General features: G+C 43.5%; 1 long non-coding RNA gene across 1 annotated transcript in view; it reads right to left on the bottom strand.

Annotated features, from left to right (window-relative positions):
* Positions 1-1,253: 1,253 nt before the first annotated feature.
* The window catches only part of LOC104913664, a 161,169-nt gene continuing 153,309 nt past the window's right edge, over positions 1,254-9,113 (bottom strand). The window contains exon 4 of the long non-coding RNA XR_002120585.2: positions 1,254-1,594. This is a non-coding gene — a long non-coding RNA (uncharacterized LOC104913664). The remainder of the gene's footprint in view (positions 1,595-9,113) is intronic.

Below are 9,113 nucleotides of genomic sequence, written 5' to 3'. Positions count from 1 at the left end.
AGCCTTACCTTTTCAGACTGTACAACCTAGGCTGTATCTCAGGCACATCCTTTTGGGGATGAGACCTACAGCACCAAGACAGGTATTCCTTCAGCAACATGTGTACATCCACCCTGGCTTTTTCCCTCTCCCAAGGTCTCATTTCACGAGAAATCGAAGCAATCCCATTTCACAGCCCATGTTTCATACAGAAGTAGAATGTTTCAACCCTTGAACAAGGGAGACAGTAGCTGTTACTCTTCCTTCACACCAATTTCCATGGGTTTTTAGCTCAGATGCTGAGCTGCACAAAGCATCATCCAGCTCTTTGATGACTTCCACTCTTCTCCTGGGAATTATCACTGAAAAAATGCAGAGCAAACATCCCAGGAAGAAAGCTTCAGGGAGCTCTCCCTGCATATATTGGGCAGTAAATGTGTTGTTTCTCTCACTTGGGAAGCAGGTGGGAAAAACAGAAGTAGAGAAGGTAAAATCCAAGGTAGAATATGATGCCATTTTGCAAGCCAGGGCAAAAGGATAGATCTCATCTGCTCAGAAGCATTGAAAATCTGTCAGTCACACAGCAGTTTACAAGGCAGTGTTTAACTTAATTTCAGTGAATATGCAGAAATGTCTCTAATAATAAGTTGTCAAAAGGCATGGGATCAGACAGGAGGGAGAACAAGAAAGGAAAGCTTCCAAGCAGATCCAGTCCCACTCCCCACCTTGCTCTTCCCAATCCCTGCTCTGGAGCAGAGAGGACTGCATTCACTATTAGCTACCTCTGCTACACGCTTCCCTCTTCTCTTCATTTCCTCCTCCCCTCAGGATATTTTGGCTGGCTGGAGTTTCCCATTAAGGCAGCCACTCTTGTAGCAAAGGGAGATGACATGATTAATGCCATTCCATGGGGAAGGCGCTGAGCGCAGGAGCCGGGCTTGTTCTCATCACTGCTCATTAATGTTTGCCCCAAAGAGGCAGCAGGTACCTGGTAGATACGGTTCTTCCAGCTCTGTCCTATGCTAGCTGTGAGCTTTTAGGCCCAAGAGGGAAGGGAAGCTTCTCTCTCTTTGCAAACTATGGATGCAGGCAAAAGGGATGAAGTGGTCACCCCACAGGAGTCACGTGGAACACACAACTCACACTGGTCTCAAGGGTGATCACATTCATTTCACATCTTCATAGGCAAATCAATGAGTAAACGACTAAAAACACACACCATTACCACCACACACACACAAACACACACAAAAAAAACAAAAAAACAAGAGAACCAAGATCTCCTGATTTTTAATTGAATTTGTTGCCTTTAGCTTCCAGACATTGGTTCTCTTTATGGTTTTTCAGATTGAGGAGTCTTTTATCACCTACTACCTTGTCCTCATGCAGGTTCCGAAAGAGAGCCCCAAAAGTTGCTGAGCCTTCCTTCCCCACTTTGTGATGTTATGAAAAGCAATGAAAAGCAGCAGCTCTGACGGTGATCCATGTAAGCTCTTGTTTACACTCTTGTGGGTTTTGTTGGTTTTGTGTTTTGGTTTGATGTTTTTTCCCCAGGTTATCCAATGCCTTTGGACACCAGCAGTTATCCCATTTCAGATGTTTAAGGGCTCTCCGTCTGTAATGAAATTAGCACAATAAAGTACCAGAGGGCTGGGAATTACTTAAACAAAAGTCAATCCATTACGTGTACACACACTTCTAACAACCAAAACTGCAGTCTCCAAGAATAAAACTAATTCTGTTTGAAAAGATCTTTTTCTACAAAATCATGTTGAGAAAAACCCCTTGATTTTCTTTCTACCCTTTGATTCTTTATTGATCAGCTTATTTGGTCCCATTATTTTGCCCAAGACCAATACCGTGCTACGTATCACATAGCAACAACCTCCTCAACCTTTTTTCTTTAAGTTATTACACTACAATGCTCACATAGCCACTTTCCATGGTGCGAGGTTTATTAGAAGCTAAAGTCAGCAGACCAAAAAGTTGTTCAGCTAATTCTTCAGAGTCCTCGTGCAAGCTTTGAGTCTGCTGAGCTTCAACTGTTCCTCCCATCTGTGTACCTGACTTGTTTTCCCAAGTACCGCAAAGCACTTCATCATCATATAATATAAATGTCCAACTGCTTCTTTCTCAGCACCAGAATTGCTTCTTTGCATGTGAATGTTTCTTTTGCATTTGATAATTTTTCTGCTTCCATCCAGGAGTGCTTTGCTAGGATTTTTGTTTTCCACAGGCAAACTATCTCATCCCTCATTAATTTCCTTTGTCCCCCCAGTCATGAATTATTTTTTTCCCTGCAAGTTTTTAACCCTCCTTATCCACACTCTACGCATTCCAACTCCTCACTGGCACTAATCCCATTTCCCATCTTGAATTTTCATAGGAATTGGTTTCTAATGTCTGGATACAGATTTCTCACTGCCATCTTCCTTTGTAATGGATCAAGGCTTGGATTCCAGCCAAACTTGTCTCCTTACTTCATATGAAATTGTTGTGTTTTGGCCACCTAATAAATTCTTGCAGAATCTGGTTTGCAATCAGCTGTTTTTCCAACTGCAGTTTCTCTTCTAATCAAATCCATTTGTAACTTTTTCAACTTTTGGAAATTAATGCTTTTGAGGCAGTAAATGTACTTATTGCTAGTTATAACTATCCTCTGTTCGCCCATATTGAATCTTTCTCAACTATGCAAACATCTGGTAAATAAAGAATAGAGGAAAATTGTCTAGAAAGTTCTTAGAACATAACAAAAGCAAAAAAATAGTAAGACGTAAAAGAACAGTTCCTTAATCAAGGATTTTGAAATTAGAATGGTGGGAAGTTTGAAACTGAGATAGTAACATCACACTGCTGGAAGAAAGCAGACATCAGGATGGGATGGTTTGCTTCCATGACACATAGCACAGTATCTCTGGTCAACTCAATCTGGTGCTTTGGCTTAAGTACTGAGCGTGGGTTTGGGATATCATTTTATGAAATTTCAGTCTCAGAAACATCTAGGTCAAAAGAGACCTCCCAAACTTGTGTTAGTTATTCTCCTGCTCAGAGCAAAGCAAACACTAAATTCAGACCAGGTTGCTGCAGACTTCAGTTAGGTCTTGTGGAGGGATAATGTCACTGCCTGGGGACTGGCAGCTACAGCAGCTCCTGCCCCAGGCACAGATGCAGCCCAGCGAGACTCTCCACACCCCTGACCATTCTTTATCCTATGGTTCAAAGAATGATGCTTAAGCAAATACGAGCTTCCAGTCTAGCAAATAATTTATCCCATGTAATAGATCCTCTTCTAGAAAAGTTACAAGAAGTGTCTGAAGTGATGGAAACTTTTGGAAAACTGTATTTTTTTAAAGTTATTTTAACCGAGGTGTGTCAGGCTTTTTACAAGACCTCTCATGCCTCTCCTATCCCCTCCCTGCTCTAGTACCAGGTCTGGAGGTTGGTGGCCCTGCCTGTGGCAGTGGGGTTGGAGCTTGATGGTCCTTGGGATGCCTTCCAACCCAAACCATTCTATGATTCTATGTATTAACACAGTTTTGACTGCATGTGAACAGTGCTTATGGAGCAACCCGTTGTGCTCCCCAACTGTAACTGAGGTTTGCTGAGGATCACTCCCATGCCTCACCTGGACTCAGTTACCTGAGGGGGCAATGATATTCCTCACCAAAATGTATGTGCTAATTTTGCTCCCTTAGTTACAAGCCAGCCTGTCTTGCTCCCCTTGAAAGCAATGGAGACACTTTGACTTAATAGTTCCAGGGGAGACTAATTGTTTTAATTAAACTTTCTTTTAGTATCCGAAGTCAGACAGCTTGAATGCCTCTCCCTTGATCTAAGTGCATGCCAGAAGCCCAATTTCTGTGTTATCAATCACATTAAACCCTGTATCTTTTCATTCTACCTCTCCAACTTTTACCTACAGATTTTCCCCCTACATCATGCATTGCAGCCACCGGATTTCAGGAATGCCAGTTATAAACACATGATGCAAATTCTGTGAGGAGAGAGAATGGTGATTATCCAAACGAGGACCCAGTCAGTTCTTTAATGTTGTTAGCTCTTCCAGACTGAAACTCTTGCACCATGAATTCCATGCATGTCCTTCCCAACTAATTGGAATAGGAGATCTGCTCTGGCCTTTCCTCCCTTCCTCCTTTCTGCTCCTCCACTTTCTTCCCTTTTTAAGCTTGCTTTGAACTGACATTCAGCGAACTTTGGTAAGAAGCTGAAGTTCCATCAGCTGTGAGGAATGAAACTTGGTGACCACTCAGCAAATTCCTTCTTTCTTATGCAAATTACCTTGCTGGGATCAGGAAGTGGCCTGACATGCAAATCAGACACAGGGATGAAGAGAGATCGTTATCAGATCTGTGCTCCTGACTTAGATAAATAAGCATTGGACATGATTCTCCACTCATTAAAGTGTCTTCCTCAGGAGATGGCTGACAGTTCATTAAGTAAGGATGAAATGTTATTATTTAAACTCAAGACTGATCAGACCGGGTGGAACTTAGTCTTACTGTACTCCTAATTGTACTGTGCTGACGAGCAAGTTCTTGAGAATAGTCCTCTGAAGTGGCTGACCCTCACAGAAATTAAGATCTTGCTGTAATTGTAACGAACAAGGGCTGCCATTTAAGCTGTATGTGTGTTTTGCAGATTCAGTCCCAGTAACAAAGGTGAAGAGCACTGCAGCTCCCAGCCTGACTTGTGCAGAGCTCCTTGCCCAGGATGCCCTACACTCAAGACCCAAACTCCAGCCGTGTGGTTTTGGTTTCCATGTTTGTCACACAAATAACCGCTTTTCTTCCACCCAAACCCATTGCTGCAGTCAATTCCAGTCAACACAAGTTGCCCCGTGGCCTGCTGGTGAAACAGGACCAAGAGGAAAGCCACAAGCAGCCAACCCCACCTGGCCATCCTTGTTTATGTTGCTTCTTTTCACACCCCAGATTCAGCTTTTTAAACTTGGTCTCCAAAAAGGCCCTGTATCTGATCCAGGGTCATTCATCTTCAGGACAAGTGTCTATTGATCAGCTGTTATCCAATTTACAATAGCTATACAATATTGTATATTGTAATACAGCCTGAACTCAGCAGGATCAAGAGGGAATTCAGTGTGAGACCAAGGAAAGCACCTTCTATAAACTCTTCAGGGCAAACACAAAGTGCATTACTAGATGCTGAAACATTACAGCAGAAACCCCAGGCTCCCACACAAGGATGATGTGAGAGCAGCAGAAGCACAGCCAGGAAATAACCCCCACACCACCCCCACCTGCAGGTGGGTGAGGACACATCTGACCACATTGTGACGGCAGAGAGAGGAATTAATGCACAAGAAACCTTACAGAAAGTGTCCATTAATGCCTTCTAAACCCTCTATAATATGCAAGGGTTATATATATATATATATATTTTTTTTTCTCCCCTGAACACAAAGAGCAAATATCTACTTTCATGAAGAGTGACCTTTACGGTGCACTAGGAGAATGAAAGAATAAGGCAAGAACAGAGGCAGATCTCTGTGAAAGGAGATGCACAATGTGTGCATTGACTCTCAAGGTTGGTGTTGCACGGAGCCCAGAGAGGGTACTTGTCTCTACAGACTGCAGAGCTCTTCAGAAGAGGTGTGCTGCCCTGCAAACAGAGGTGCGCTGCCAATGCGGCTCTGAGGCAGCACAGGGGCTGCCTGGGTACTTTTCAGTGAGCCTATTTTTCTTTGGAAAAGTCCACATCTGTGAAATCAGAACTGTTTGGAGGAAAGGGTCAGCTTTAATAAATCCTTTTTTATTATTTTCCCTCCTCTTTTTATTCCTTTTTAAATAGAAGGTGCTGTCAGTTTCTTTGTGTGGCTTTCGGTTTTTTTCTGTTTTATATTTTCTCCTCGATTAAAATGCTTTCTTCCACCATTACAGCTAATTAAAAACGAAGCCAGAACACCAACATGACCAGAAAGATCACAAAATGAGAAATGAAACAGAAATCCTTCTATTGCCCTCATCAGAATGTAGCTGTGAAAAACTTCAGAATCCTAAATGTTCTGATAGATTTGAGATGGGAAAAAAAATGGCAAGACTTGGTATTTTCCCTGGGACAGGAAGACCTGTTCCATCCCTGTTTCATGCAGCTGTGTATCTTACTGTTTCTCATGTTAATCTTACAGGACGTGAGCGCTGATGTTACAGGTAAAGGAACTATTTTGCACCTTCCTCTCATTTCCTTTTCCTTCTTTGATGTTCACCACCCACTACAACATTCTCTCTGATATCATTCTCAGGCTGAATGCGACCTGATTCACATCTCACGCCAATTACCCTGACATTGTCGGAACGGAGCTGGTTTGCACTAACCGAGGAATATGATTATTTTGCAGTGATATCAGTCCTCTGCCTCCCCCTTGAGATTTCTGGCATGGGTGAAGGCTTGGAATGAAAACTAACTCTTCCCCACCCACCCGCTCTAAAAAAGGGAGGGGATTAACTCCTGTGTTTGTTAAAAAAAGACGAAATCATAGCTGGAAAAAGTGGATTTCCTTCATGTTATTCATGATGCTGAAGAAGTGAATCTGTATCCCTCCCAGGCTACATTCTCTTTTATGTGAGAAATGCAGAACAGAAAGGATGATGTACAGCCTGGCAAACCCCATTCTTCATAGGCCAGGTCCCACTAGTCACGGTGGCAAACAGAATTAATAGACTGCATTGGTGGCAACTTCTCAAACCTGCTTATGACCAGCAATGATCGGGGCTGAGCAAGATGAAGGGGAGGTGGGGGAGCCCCACGGGGTGTCCCATGGCTGTGGGTTATCAAGGAGTGCAATGGCAGGACAAGGGAAATGGCTTTAAACTAAACAAGGGTGGGCTTAGATTAGATTCAGGCCTACATGTAGGAAGGACCCACGCACAGAACTCCTGTGTTCACCTTGCTGTATTGGCTTCCCTTGGTGCCTCCTACAGCCTCTTCTTCCCTTCCCCAGACACTGTCCCGATGCTCTCGTGCCACCTCACAGCAACCCTTTATTCTCACTACGTTCCCAATTCTCCTCCCATCTCCTCAATGGCAGAAATTCTCATCTCCGGCCATCGGCCCAGCTCAGCACATCCAAATTTCTAAGGGGCAAAACCAATTTCATCCAGTTTCCGACCCCAGCTGTCTTTTCCCACTCTGCAGCTCAGTTTATTGCTCCCCTCCAGGTACATGGAGGCAGCTGCCCAAGGGCTGTACTGATGCTGGGCCATGTTTAAGAATAGATCTTTTAAGATTGATCCTCTTGAGCCTCTACACAGCGCTGTATGGCTGCATCCAAGGGGAGGGCAGCGTGCAGCACAGGAAAAGAAGAATTGGCTGGAGAAGGGCAGGATCCTCCTGAGCTGCCTTTGCTGCCAGGAGAATTGTAATGCAGAGCCATCCTTTGCCTTGTGCTTCGTCTGTTTTGTTTACTTTTGGGCAAGGGCTGTGTTTATGAACAAGCAAGTAACTGGCATATGTTAGATTCACGTCCAACAAAAATGACAATTAGGGAGAACCAGAAAGTGGGATTAGAAGTTTGCACCAGGTCTGGGCTCATTCAGATTCAGAGGTGGACTCACAGCTCTGGCTGCTGCTCTGTTTGTGCATTTCTTTGTTCTTTTTTTTTCTGTGTTTTGTTTCATTTGAGCTAATAAATACAGATCCAGATATGAATGATCAAAATCTTCCCAAATTTCAGGATATGACATTAGCTTTTTGATCTAGGGCCTGTCTGGACTCAAACCCAAGTAAATGGATTTTTTTTCCTTGTAATAACTGTAAAAAAAAAAGTACAAAACTAATAAGTGCTCCCCTTCTACCTTCTTAAAGTACAGGGTTGTAAACACATCTGATTCAGGGCCTAACATGTGATGAGATTCACAAACAGTGATAATATCTTCCATTACAGCAACGGATATTGTTAGAAAGAACTTCAGCAAACCTCATTTTCTTTGGGAGTCGCATCATCTTAACTGCAACACGTTTGGCATATACACAAACTGAGGGGCTCTCAGCCCCCGGCGGGTCCTGCAGGCACAAATCCATTATCACAATATCCCAAACACTGGAAAAAAAGCTGCAGGGGTAGCGGGGAGGGGAGGTTTTTATTTGTCTATCTTTTATGTCTTCAAATTGAATCTGACACAACACCCAGATTATCTGCTCAGCATGAAAACAAAGGAAGGTTGTTTTCTTTTCCTCTTTTATGAAACTGGAGGTGTGTGCTAATGTCTTGGGGGTTGAGTGTTTCAAACACCCATTACCATACATTAGCCCTAAGATATTGGAGCTGCCAGCACGCAGTTAGCTGCTCTCCCACCCCAGGCTGCAGACCAGGGGAGGATGCTCACTGATGTGCACGTGTTGTGCTCCCCATCTGGCTCACTGTGTGCTTGGGGATATCTTCATGTGGCAAGCCAAGAGAGAGCCTGGTTTATTTGCGCATCAACCTGTTGCTGAGTGAGTGAGAATTTGAACACCATGTTCTTATCAAGCCACAGTCTGATGTTTGCATGCAAATATTTGAAGTGTGAGGCTTGGAGATGTGGGGCAAGTGGAAGGGAGGAGGAATGCTCAAGTGAAGCCTGAGCCCTGTTGTTGGAAGCCATCTGCCCTTCCTCCCACATGCTGCGAGACCTGGGATGCTTCTTCACAGGGATATAAACGGGGCAAGGTGGCAGCACTTTGCATCTATTAAATACTCACCATGCACTGGTGCAAATGCCCTCTCAGAGGACAAGGCAAGAATTGTTTTTGACAGTCCTGAGCAAAGCTTGTAAACGTGCATGCATATGTACAGGATAAGCATCCACATCATTAGGAAACAAGCATTAAAGATATATGCCACCTTCTCTTCTACCTGGGTACTCACAGAGCTCCCTAATCCCTGTCACCCACCAGGATGTATTATATTCATACTAACTAATTTCACAGCCAGTAAATTACAGACATACCCTGACTATCTTCATCTCATTAGAGAAGGTTAATTTAAGCAGACAATCAACAAAAATACAGAAAACTAGTTTGGAAAGCGGATTTTGCCGTGTCTCTGGCAGACAATGAATTCACAACCCCAACATCTGCCACCACTAGAGAGAAAATGCTGGAGGAAAGAAAAAAAA

Source organism: Meleagris gallopavo, chromosome 19 (assembly GCF_000146605.3).
Source record: "Meleagris gallopavo isolate NT-WF06-2002-E0010 breed Aviagen turkey brand Nicholas breeding stock chromosome 19, Turkey_5.1, whole genome shotgun sequence".
NCBI classification, from domain to species: domain Eukaryota; kingdom Metazoa; phylum Chordata; class Aves; order Galliformes; family Phasianidae; genus Meleagris; species Meleagris gallopavo.
Note: the sequence above shows the minus strand (reverse complement) of the source record. Positions and strands in the feature narration are given on the sequence as shown.